Raw genomic sequence first — 13601 nt, forward strand, 5'->3', positions numbered from 1 at the left:
TACCTAAAAACATTCAATAAAATAATTGAATCACACATGCATAAACACACATTCCTCCTTCCAAAAGAAATTTTCCTGGATGAAGAGTCAGGAGACTTTATAATTGCCTAGGAAAATTCTTTGACCTCATCTCTGAGGAATCAAAGTATTTCTGGGAGAATAAAATGCATCAATAGATACGGACAGTACTTTGAGAAGTTGAAAGGGTGTCTGGAATGTAAAATGTCATTATCATTATTCTTGGTAGGTTGTAAAGGGTAGTTTATAAATATCATTGACTGACTATGACATTAATGGTAATTCCTGTAAGAGAGTATTTTAGGCATATATTTTCAGAGGACTTTGGACACTGAAGATAAACATTTAAAGCTATGCATTCTGGACCCTATTAAGTAAAACCTAATTTGACTCTTGAAAAGAATGGTCTTTAAAGTCATGTTTTCACTCTGACTTCATAACTCATTTGTTTTACCTTTGGGCAAATTAGTTAACTTCTCTGAGCCGCAGTTTCCATGGCTGTAAACAGAGGATAGAATAGTGTGTTTCTCCTAAGGCTGTAGTGAGAAATACATGAGATAATAGTAACTGCATAACCCTGATATGTACGCTAATCGTGACTGCTCACGTCCATGCTCACTTCTAATTATTATTTGATGACTGCAAAAATTCATTCTTCTCTTTTACAAGTGGACAAACTGAAATAATGGGGAAAGTGATAAACTCAAAGCAGTAAGGTAAGTTAAGGGGTTGGTTAGTAATAAATCCCAGGCCTAGGATTTGGCCATTAGGTCATAATAGGAATCACTGATCAATTCTATAGAGATACTCTTACCTTGGGAGTGTTAGGGACTCGTGATGTCTAAATATGGGAAAAAAACAGGCTCAGGCCTTTACCAGAGACCTAGGGATCACTGGCACAGGGATCATGAGGAAGTGGGGGAAAGAAAATGTAGTCTCTGGTGCTCTGTTACTGATAAGCGCATATCTCTCAACCTAAAGAACATCTGGATGCCCACACTTAGGAAGGAGGTATGGGAGAACTTGCTTAGATATTCTCTGAAGGAATAGCTGCTCTACCAATTCCTGACAATGGTTGGAAGCTGGAAAGGAAGCAGCAATCGGGATGCTCAGTGTGGAAGAAAATTGATTTCTTTCCTCCTCTATTCACAGTGGACTGGAAGATAAGCTCTAACATCCTACCCAGCAGAGTCTGAATCCTCACTCTGTTACCTATCATCTGGGTGACCTTCCTTTATAAAAAGGGGATACTATTAAACCCTCTTGGTATTAGTCAGGAAAGACTAAGTCATGCTGCAGTAACAAATACCAAATATCAGTGATTTAACACAGTGGAGCTTTATTTCTTACCCATACTATATGTCTAATATGGATCAGCAGAGGGTGACTGAGGCTTCGCTACCTTATGATGTTGCCTGCCCAACACAAGACTTTAGCATCCACCGTTGCAGGGGGAAAGAGCACCTGTTCTTAGATAATTATATGTAGAGGTGATGTCTATTACTTCTGCTTAAATTTCATTGTCTAAAGCAAGTCATGTGGCCACGTCTAACTTCAAGAAGAGAACCAGAAGCCCCGGTGAGCACTTTTGTAATATTAACCTCTACCACACCCTCCCTTTCAAATTATGGTAGGGATTGAATGTTACTGACTACTGTTACAATTTTATTAAGAACCCACTAGAGCCTAGGCATTAGGTGACTAAAACAATGACCAACACTGACTTTAGGCAGTTCAGAGTTTAATGGAGGGAATAAAATTAAACCAAGAGTCAAAACTCAACGTGGCAAGTGCTAAAAGCCCTGAGAACTGTGTACTGAGAGAATAGAAGAGGGATCAAATTAATCCTTTCTGGATGGATGGGTGGGGAATGAGAAGTCTTCAAGGGAAGTTTCACTGTGAAGTTGACACTTATGAGTTTCAACAAAGGAAGGAGTTCACATGGGGAGCATAGGAAGAAAGGCAATCCAGGTGGAGAATGCAGCCTCCACAAAGGCCCAGAAAAGACAGAGTTGTTAGGGACTGAATGTTTGTGTCCCTCTCCCAAAATTCATACATTGAAACCTAACTCCCAATGGGTGACATATGGAGGTGGAGCCTTTGGAAGGCAACTAGGTTATGAAGATGGAGCCCTCATGAATGGGATTAATACCCCATAAGAAGAGGTCAGAGAGCTAGCTCCCCCTCTTTCCACCACATGAGGATACAATAGGAAGTTGTCAGTTTTCAACTTGGAAGAGGGCTCTCTCCAGAACTTAACCATGCTGGTACCCTGACCTCAGACTTCCAGCCTCTAGAACTGTGAAAAATAAATTTCTTCTATTCATAGGCTGCCAACTTGTGGTATTTTGTTATAGCAGCTGTAACTAAGAGTGGATGGTGAGTACTTTCCAGGAAATATAATGAACAAGAGTTCACACTGGGAAACTGTGGGAGATGGTGGTGATAAGTAAACAGAACCCAGACTACTGAACACATTGTATGTCTATATCCTAGATAGAAATATTTTTTAAATCGCAGGATTACTGATGCTGTATCCAATGGTATGTCTTAACCATAGTGCAGTAAGGGGCAGTAGAAAGGTCTCTATTCTAGCCCCAAGATCTGTTCAATTAGTTTGTTGAATGAATGATGCTTGTTAGCTCTGTGACCTTTGGCATCTCAGGGTCTCAGTGCCTTCATTTGTAAATGAAGGGGTTGAATGAGGTAAATTTTGAGTTTCCTTCAAACACTGAAGTTCAAGGAACATGACTCAGATATGCACTCTCCATGGTGCTTCAGTCCTAGAAAGACTGCCAAGCCAGTTTGAGCAGATAATTTGACACAACCTCCCTAGTTTCTGCAGGCATCATTCCTGGTAGACTATTAGTTTTCAGGGGAAGCACAACTTTCTGGTATGGGTAATTCAATAATGACTACAAAAGTATAATACTTATGATAGGTATATAAATCCGGGCACTGTCAAGCTTATTCTTTGGGTCTCAACAATTGCAACCAAGGGGGAAAAATGTATGTCTTATCATTCAATCACATATTTCAAGATCTTATATGTCTCAGAATTTCTGATTTAACTTGAAATACATTTTTGTTCTTGCACTATTCATAGGTGCCAAAAGGGGCCTCTGACCAAGGTGTTAGGTCTGTGGCTTATGGAACACCTAGCCTTATATTTGGTACTTTATCAAGGCATTGGAATTATTGTACTCTATTCTGGCCTCAGTGGAGTCTGCTTGTGTTAATGTCTGATGGACCTGGGCTATAGAAAACACTCTGGTATAGTGGTTAAGAATGCATATTTTAGAGACAAACTGTCTAATCTTTAAGGGCTTTGGTTTCCTCATCTGAAAAGTTTTTAACAAGCAATCAGAAAACTGCTTAGAGCAGTGCCTGTCACCTCTAGTAATGTTAGCTATAATTATAATTATTAGTAAGAAGTTGAAAGTGAGGCACTCCCAATAAAGATGCAAGGATAACATGAAGAGAATTTGAGCAGGTGGGGTATGACTCAAGATGCAAAGAAATTATATGGTGGTTGGGAAACGGGCAGGGATTCTCTGAGCACCAGAACAACTTTGTTTTCCAAAGTAAATCCTAAACCAACCATATTTTTATATATTTGGATTTTAAGAATAATTATTGTTCCTCATGTTAACATTGATGGTAATAATGGCATTATCGCAATCAAAAGTGGATTTACTGGGAAAAACGGAGCTTAAGCTTCAGCCTCCTCCACTTGCATGAACTCCTTCTAAGGTCCTGTATTGAATTTTGTTTTCATATATTTTTCTCTTTTTCTTAGAGAAGGCTGCCTCTCACTCAGTGCATAAGCTCAGGCTCTCCCCAGATCTGAAACTGCCTAATTGCAATAATTGGGAGATAGGGAAGTGTGGTTAAGGATCCAGGCTCTGGACTCAGAATGACCTTGTTCAAGTCTCAGTTCTGCCATTTGCTACCTGGGTTAGTTTAGGCAGCTAAGCACTCTGAGCCCAGGTGTCCTCATTTCTCCAAAGAGGATTATAAAAGTACTACCTTCTTGAAAAGATTGTTCTAAATATAAAATGAGATTATGTAGAAGTGCACAATGAATATTGGTCATTCTAATTGATTTATCTTTCCCTTTTGAGTAAGTGGGGTTTACTTATAGGGTACCTGAGTGGAGAATTAGTCTGTCATCCCATTAGGGTTTGCATCACGCAATACTTTTTTTTGAATCCCTTTTCCTTCATCTTTCAGGCATTCAGTAGCTCAGGTTAGAGAAGTTCACACAGAAAATATCATAAAACTTGTAGAACTGATTTCTATTTGTTGGGCTTTCTGATATGGAGGCATTTTAGCTGGGTAAAATTTGGAGTGTATAGGTAAAGTCTGAATGCTTTTTTTATGAGGCTAGTTAAGACATAATGACTGTGAGTCATGAGGTCCCTTGAAGAGGCAGACAAGTCACTTCCCAGGAAAGCTCACCCTCCCTAATGACAATGATCCACTTCTCTGCAGGCTCCCTTGAGGAGGTAAATGCTGGATTTGCAGCAGATTTGTGCAAAAAGCCCTATGGAGAAACACGGGGCAGTGGAAAAGGCTCTCGAGGCTTATGTTTCTTAGAGCTTTGGAACGTAAATGGTAACGTCTGGGTCACTGATGAGGCTGATCCCGAAATAACTCCCCTGATTTCTGGCCAAAACAGAGGGCTTTTCCCCTTTATGATTAACACAGCATGTTGGATGCCCAGCAGTCCCAGAATACTTTTTACTCTTGGCATTTCTAATTCTGTTCCTTTTTAAAGTGGTGAAATTATTCTCTTTCAAGCAGACCAATAGCCTAGAAGTTGGGGGTGAGAGCTGGTCTCCCAGACAGAGAGAATCTATTCTGGTTTTCGTGGTTTTACCATGTCACAGTTCAGACCCGTACCTTCAAGGAAATCTTTCTTTTAAAATGCACCCCCCCCACTCACACACGCCTTATGCCAAAAGGCTTCTACTTTAAAAATACCCACAATGCCTTGTATGGCTGCCTGGAGGGCCACCACTTGTATGTGCCTTTCAGAGAACCTGCTGTGAGGAAGGTAGAAAGCTGGTGCTCAGTTTCTGCATGAGTCTCTAACAGGCAGTCTTTGCTCTGGTGCTCTCACACGGCCAGCTTGGGATAATCTCAATGTTGCACTACCCAGTCCTCCTTCCTTCTCTCCTTTCACAGGTATCAGACCTGCATCACTGGCTGAAAGCTTTCCCTACTTATTTCTGCTCCCTGTACTCTTTATCTTTCATAGGCATTTTCCTTTCTGCATCTAACTGGATCTCAGTGTCTGCTTTTCAGAATGACAAACTGATACATCCTCAATTCTATTTTTTATTTTTATTTATTTATTTATTTATTTATTGCTTTGAGGGTCATACCTAAGACATATGGAAGTTCCCAGGAGAGGGGTCCAATCAGAGCTGGAGCTGCCAGCCTATGCCATGGCCACAGCAACTTGGGATTCAAGCCACATCTGCAACCTACACTGCACGCAGTTCACGGCAATGCTGGATCCATAACTGAGCAGGGCCAAGGATAAAATCTGAGTCCTCATGGATACTTGCTGGGTTTGTTACCACTGAGCAACAATGGGAACTCCCTCAAGTCTATTTTTAATGAATTAAAATTCTCACAGAGTGAAGACTTTGGTAGTTTGGCAGATGTTTGAGGATACACTGCTGCCAACACATGAAGTGGTTGGTTCCTGAAGGAAAACTCTACCCATATATACACCTACCCGAACATGTAATTTACAAATTATAGACATTTGCATGATATAGCCAGACCTCCACATTTCCGGTTTGGGTACATTTAAAAAAGATGTCTAATGATGGAAGGGAGGCATGAGAAGAAGGGAGGAGGGAGAGGGGAGCAGAGAATCTGAGTGTGGAGATGGAGAAGGGCAGACATCATCCAATGTCTTCATAAGGGGCTCAGAAACCACACTTGGGAAAGATGGTAACCTGCCTGGACTAGCTGTTCTCAGGGAAATTTGGGTCTTTAATATCTTAAGAAGGAAACTCAATTCTATGGGCTTATCATCTGAAGGAGAAACTTTGGTGCAAGATTTGCTAGTAAGCAGAAAAGAGTCTATGAATGGTTGGCAGTGATCAAAGGATGCATTAGGGATGACACTTTGTTTTATTATAGGCTTTTCATAGACTTTTGAACTTTGATTTTTCTATTAAAGCAACACTAATTGGATCTTTTTAATATATGCTATGCTACCAGTTCTAGGTTGGACTATCTCAATATCTAACTTCACTGTTAGAGAGAGGGTACTACTGGCCTGTACATTTACACCATTTAGCATCACTGGCCTGTGACCACTAAATGCCAGTCATGCCCCCACCAACTAGTCATTGTGACAACCAGAAAACTTGCCATACATCTTCAAAGGCCTTGCCCTGCTTGAGGGATGTGTTATTTTCTCTGGTTGAGAAAAACAAAGCAGTTGCCTCTGAGTAGGTATAGCCATAGTATGAAACAGGGTGGAGAGGAGGTTGACCCCATAGCCCACAGGCTGTATGTCTCTCAAAACAATGAGAGTTCCTTAACGACAAGGGCAACATATGTCACTTTTGTCCTTAGTGCTTACATAGCACCTACCACATAATAGGTGGTTGTGGGCTGTGGGATCCAGCACACTGGGGTTTAAATTCCTTATCTGCCACTTTCAAACTATTGTGGTATTGGTCACTTCAGTGTTCCTATCTGTAAAATGGAGATAATAAGAGTATCAATGAGCTGATCTGTGCAAAGCTGGAGGTATAGTGCCCAGGTGGAAAAAGTCTTCAGTAAGTAGGAGTTACCATTCTACTGCTAATAAGTAATGTTGGTGAATCAAACATGTAGAAATCAGAAAAAGCGGCAATTCCTCCTTTCTAAGAAGAGCTCCATAGTCATTGCATAAATTAGAACATGTTCTGAGTGATATAAACAGAGTTAGGTTGGATGAAGTCAAATAAGAATTTATTGATTCACATAACTAAAAATTCCAGGGTGGGATTCAAGCTCAAATGATGCCTTCTGGTCCCGGTTCATCTCCATTTCTTGCCTCTGCCTTCTACTGTGATAACTTTACTCTTGACCTTCCTGTGGAGGCCCTGGCAACTTTAGAGCTGCCCTCCACAGTGGCATAGCTATAGTAACTCTGATGTCAGAGCTCCTCAAATCCAAGTATAGTGGGAAACTCTTGCAATGTACCAAGCTTCAATCTTATAGAATGAGTTTATTTTGTGTTTACTTTGCCCTGAACCAGTTGCTGTGGCCAACCCTGTGGAAATGTTGATTAACCCAGGTGTAGGGGTAATGCCCCATCCTGGACCACACAGACTGAGGATGGGAAAAGGGACAGTATCCAAAAGATGTCTTTGGAAAGAAAGGCAATAGGTGTTAGGGAGACAAATGTTCACTGGAGTCAGGAAATTGTTGGAGTCCATGATAAAAGACCCGTGAAACACAGGGAGGCGTATCTTTTTTGGGAGAAAAAGTAATATAATGCAAAATCCAGGTGAATCAAATCTATCAGACTTGTTTGGCAACTTTAAAAATATTTTATAACCATGAGATTGAATAAAATTTTTCCTGCACAAGCCTCTAGTTTAGCATTCAGAAAGAGTGGATGTGAAATGACAGTTCTCTGAGTAAAGGAGTATTTACAACAGGATTCCTGCAGCAGGTTCTCTAAATGTGAGTAGGGTTAATATACTAAACTAAGGTTCTGTGCATGAAAGAACTGGTTTTTTTTGGGGGGGAGGGACAGGTGCTGCCCAGGTGTTGAATCTGAGCTGCAGCTGTGGCAATGCTGGATCCATTTATTCTTTCTTTATTTTTTCCTTTTTTGGATTCTTTTCCCATACAGATCATCACAGAATATTGGGTGGAGTTCCTGTGCCAGGCCCCCAGATCCTATAATCCACTGTGCTGGGACCTGAGCCACTGCAGTCAGATTCTTAACCCACTGCACCACAGCAGGGACTCCAAAAGAATTTTATTAGTGTTTTTTTTTTGTCCCTGAGATTCATGTTTTCATTGCTTGTTTGATACAGTGGCAGAAAACCAAAGTGACAGTGATATTAACCAGTTCTGAGTGGTCATTCTCACTCATCATCAAACCAAGGCCTGGGCTGGCTCACTCCTAGAGTGTGTACATGCTGAAATTGGACACTTGGGGTTCACAAGGTTTAGATAAGCTATTTGGATGACTACCCCATGATGGGTCAAGGACAGTCATGAATTCTGAGGGGCATCTGCTAGAAGGTCACAGAACTCCAGAACTGGGCAGCAAGGCTCTCAGAAGCCTTTAGTTGTGGTTTAAACTGTACTTTGAGGAACCCTCAGAAGAAGCCAGGAGGAGTCCTCTTTCACCTGAAGGGCTGTTCCTCCTGCATGTGATTGATTTATTTACATGATGATGGAAGATTTTGTCTGAATAACAACATCCATGACTAAAGCAAACTTGGAAATCCACTTATCTCATCCAAATCCTTTATATTCTGGTGAAGGCCTGAGAAGAGGAGCCATAAGCCTTCCAAACTTAGAGGCATTTTAGGTTCTGGGAGAGAGATGATTTCTTTGACAAGAGGAGAGAAGGGGAGCTACTGTCATGGCTCAGTGGTTAACAAACCCTACTAGTATCCTTGAGGATGTGGGTTTGATCCCTGGCCTTGCTCAGTGGGTTAAGGATCTGGCGTTGCCGTGAGCTATGGTGTAGACTGCAGACAAGGTTGGGATCCTGAGTTGCTATGGCTGTGGTATAGGCCAGCAGCTACAGCTCTAATTCAGCCCCTAGCCTTAGAAGGTCCATGTGCTGTGGGTACAGCCCTAAAAAGACAAAAGAGGGGAGAAGGGTAAAAAACTAAAACAAAATAATGACATCTATGTCTACATATATAATCTCTATCATTTACCTTTGTACTGCTTGGTGATTCTTACAGCCAGGAGATGTGAATTAGATCTGTCTGTATCCTTCCTGTGGTCAAGATCACCTTCCTATTAGACTGAGGGTCAGGTTTATCTTCCAGCTTCTTTCTATACCTTTGTGTTTTTTTTTTTTTGTTTTTTTTTTCCCCTGAGGATTTAGCTGACTTTGCCTGTCTTCAGGCCAGACACTCCAAGAGCAATTCGGGACCACTCCCTGCTTTAGATACTGGCTTCCTTCAGCCTCAGTTGCTGTCCTATGCCTCCGGGGTTCCTAAAGCAGAAGTGGTGACCAGGTCTCTTTCCTGGCTATGACACTGTCTCAAGAGGGGACTCCATGTTTCCATCCATTCAGTGTTTCCTTCTAGGAGCAACTTGAGTCTGGTTCTGTTCAGCATCCTCAGAGAACTTTGCACAATGCTTGTCAGATAGGAAATACTCTGTAATGTTTGCTGATTTGCATCCATTACTAAAATTTACAGCAGGGAGAAGGCCCTTGTGAGATCCTACCAGTTCATTTTTTTTTGTTGTTGTTGGTTATCCAAAGAACACATTTTTCAAATCCTAATTATCTCACCACTGGATGGGAAATAGACACCATCCCAACTCCCAGGCAAATACCTTTTCTGGATGACCCTGGCAGAGTCCCAGGAATGAGCTCATTTTTCAGAAGGGGATTCTTCTCCCAAACAACAAACCCCTGCTTTGGGGAAGAGAACAAGAAATTCCTTTGGGATTTCTCTTCTCAAGCTTCTAGAGAGCCAGTCTTCTGCAGGCAGAGATGGCTTCCAGGCTGTTCATACATAAACTGCTGCTGGCGGGCTGGTGGCCTGTTTGATATTCTGAGGTCTAGCAAAGATTTAGCTCCCGGGGGTCACCAAGAGGTCATGGTCTCAATGATTTCCTCTGTTATTTATCTTTGGCTTGTGGTATTGGAGCTTGCCTTTGATAGAGGGCATTTCTACCACAACTGCACAGAATAAAGCACTTCAGTGCTTTGGTTTGAGGTGGAGAAGGGTTGGCTTCTAATGCTCTGAATATGTCCCTGAGTACATCTGAGAGTATCTAATTCTGCCCTTTTCTGATGAGCAAATTTATTTGGGGGGGGTGCTTCCCAGGCTCAGGTTAGGAAAGGAATTGTCCTGGTGACGTCAGCAGTTTTTAGTTTGAGTAATTCCATTTTCAGTTCCTTAAGAGATACTCCTCTTGCTATGAGACAGAGATGAAAGCAGCACTTCTTAGGCCTCTGGGGTGCGTTGTTACTTTCCTGAACTGCTTATGACTCACTTGCCACCACCCTCAATGCAGCCAGGGGACCATTTATGCTGAACCAGCCTTTGGATTTCTCTTCTTAATGACAGCAAACTTGCGTGGCCAGCTCACAGGTCAACTGCTGGAGCATCCCAGGACTGGTCAGCTCAGGAGGCTCTTGGGTTTCCCAGGAGGACTCCTCAGCATGTTTCATGTGGGTTTGCTAACCCCATCCTGTTTCATTATGATTTAAGACAACCATTATCTCTCATCTGGGTCAGAAAGTATGAGTTGCCTAGGATTTCAACCATACATGAGGGGCCTGAATTAAACACCTAGCATTGTGGCCTGAAAAACTGGTTGCAACATGTCCTGTGCTCTCATTCCCTCAAAAAGTATCTCACCAAATGGAAGCATTTGGTTCTAGAAGTTCCTTTCTGTGTGCTGCTCCATCTCTGCCACAGAGTGCCAGGACAGACAGTGTGCTGAGCTATGTCGGGTCTGTCAAAGAAAACGATGTGATGTGTGCTGAAGACATTGCCATCTGTGGGAGAATGCAATCTAGGCTCGACACAGAAGGAAAAGGAAGTGCTGTTACGTCAGGAATATGACCAGTTAGTCAAATTCCCAGAACAGCCTGTTGCTTCTTACGGTGGCGGATGTGTCCCAGCCTCCTAGCAGCCCCAGATTTGAACTATGGGAGAACTGTTGGGTACAGGGGCTAGACAGGAAAGAGGAGTGATATGTTTTACATATTTTCTGGCAGTGGATTTCTATATGAAATCCAGTTTACTTAGTGTCCTAGGGCACTGAAACAAAAGTTTTATGAAACAATACCTATATGTCACCATGTTATTTTCTTTTTCTGTTCTTTTCCCATTCTTTGCTATTTTAATTTAAAAAATTTTCAGCTCTCTAAATTGCTATTATGAGCCACTTATAGGTCAAAGCCCATATTTCAAACAACAGCACAGCATTAGCATATATAAGCAGCATCCTAGGAAATTTTATATAATATGGATCCCTGGGCCTTTCTCCAGAAATTCTAATGTATCCAGTCTCAGGGCCACCAGATTTGCATTTTATATTATGAAATTCTAATTTGACCAGTATGAGAACAGGGAAGTGTTTTGATCTTTGATATATCCCAAGTGTTTTGAATGGAGACCCTGGTACAGAATAGACACTTGATCAATGTTGGCTGAATAAATGAATGAATGAAAAAGTATACCTAGTGATTTAAATTCAAGTGGCCTAGAGATTACCATTGTGTTTGATTTGTCTTCAATTGTCTTATTGGAGTTCCTGTCATGGCTCAGCAGAAATGAATCTGACTAGTATCCATGAGGATGCAGCTTCAATTCATGGCCTCGCTCAGTGGGTTAAGGATCCAGCATTGCTGTGGCTGTGGTGTAGGCTGGCAGCTGCAGCTCCGATTCAACCCCCTAGCCTGGGAACCTCTATATGCTGCTAGTATGGTTCTAAAAAAACAAAAAAAAAATTGTGTTCTTTGGAGAGAAACATTTTATTTCACTAAAATTTCAAGCTTACAGAGAAGATGAAAAAATAGGACAAAGATGTCTCTTTATCTTTTATTTAAATTTCTAGTTTAGCCACATTTGCATTTCTCATCTCCTTATCTATTTTTTTTCTTCTAAACCATCTGAGAGTTAGTTGTAGACAAAATGCCCCTTTACTACTAAATACTTCAGCTTTTTTTTTTTTTTTTTTGCTTTTTAGGGCGGCACCCACAGCATGTGGAAGTTCCCAGGCTAGGGGTCGAATCAGAGCTGTAGCTACTGGCCTACACCACAGCCACAGCAACACCATATCTGAGCCGTGTCTGTGACCTACACCGCAGCTCATGGCAACACATGGATCCTTAACTCACTGAGTGGGGCCAGGGATGGAACCCACAACCTTATGGTTACTAGTCAGATTTGTTTCTGCTGAGCCACTACGGGAACTCCCAGCATGTATTTTCTAAAAACAAGAACATTCTTTTATTTGGGTTACAACCTGAGGGGCCCCTAGACTAGAGGTTAAATGCCTAGATTATTAAACAGTGCACAGTGCCTATCTTCAAGTGACTCCATTCTCCATCCTAGTCCCACCAGCACACTTCCCTTTGTATCTGTACTATTCTCCTTGGTTTTATATGGAAATAGTCAATCTCCAGACTCTGAGTCTCTGACTTGCTTCAAGTGCCCCCATTGGGTACACCCCTAAATCTTCTAATCTGTGCATTCTCCAATGCAGAAATTATCTAAACGCCTCTGAGTTCTCTGGGAAAATTTAAATAAATTGCAAATTCCTAGACTTCAGCCCTGGAGGTTCAATTCCGGTAGATGGGGGTGTATGGAATCTGCATTCTCCCACCTCAACCCCCACCTCTCTTGCCTTCCTCCAGGTGGCAATGGCTCAACCAGGGTTGGGAAGCACAGTTCCTGTGACCTCTCCCCACTGTGGACTATTCTAGTTAGTGATCACCCAGACTCTGCTGGATCACTTCCTGGGATGGCAGAGAGAAGCCCCCAGAGGTCTGCTGCCCATTGGAAAGTTCTGCTGGTTAGAAATTTCTTTTGATCATTAGCTTCAGTTTAGCTTTCCTAATGCTACTGGTCTTGGTTCTGCTCTCTGAAGCACCTTAAAACAAGGTCGAATGGCAGCCTATTTGTTCCTTATAAAAATATAGTGAAAGTATAAAAATACAAAATAAAACCAAAGAAAAAGTATAAAAATCACTCAAAATCCCACCACCTTGAGAACTTAAAATGTTGGTCTATTTTTCTTTAGTTTTCATATATATATATACATGAAAACTAAAGGAAAATAGATATATATATGTATGGAAAAAATATATATGTGTATACACACACAAACACATATACACATATATAAATACACATTACATGCACCTTATGTTTTTATAGAATGGAGATTATACTATATTCTGGTCTTAGTGTTACATATTTTGGGTTTTCTGTCTTAACAGCATATCACAGAACTATTCCAGACAGGCAAGTATGCTTTGAAAGCACATTTTCAAATGACTGCATTAAATTCCACTGTTCTGATCTACTGGAATTTATTCAACCATTTCCTATTAGTGTTTATTTAGGTTGTTTCCAGGTTTTCACTATCATAACTGAAACATACTACAAATAAATTTTCTGTATCTTTCTTTAAACTAGATTCCTTTAAAATTATAATTATCGAGTCAAAAAAATCCTTAAAAAATTTGATACATATTGCCAACTTACTATGAGAGAGGATGTGGACATTTTAACCTCTAGCAGTCAGTTTTGATCTTCTTTTAGAAGTTAGTAATTTTTTAAAAGATGTCAATTTGATAAGTTAAAAGTTGCATTTATTTGTGGTTTTTAACCTGCATTCTT

This window comes from Phacochoerus africanus, chromosome 15 (assembly GCF_016906955.1).
Source record: "Phacochoerus africanus isolate WHEZ1 chromosome 15, ROS_Pafr_v1, whole genome shotgun sequence".
In the NCBI taxonomy this organism is placed as follows: Eukaryota; Metazoa; Chordata; class Mammalia; order Artiodactyla; family Suidae; genus Phacochoerus; species Phacochoerus africanus.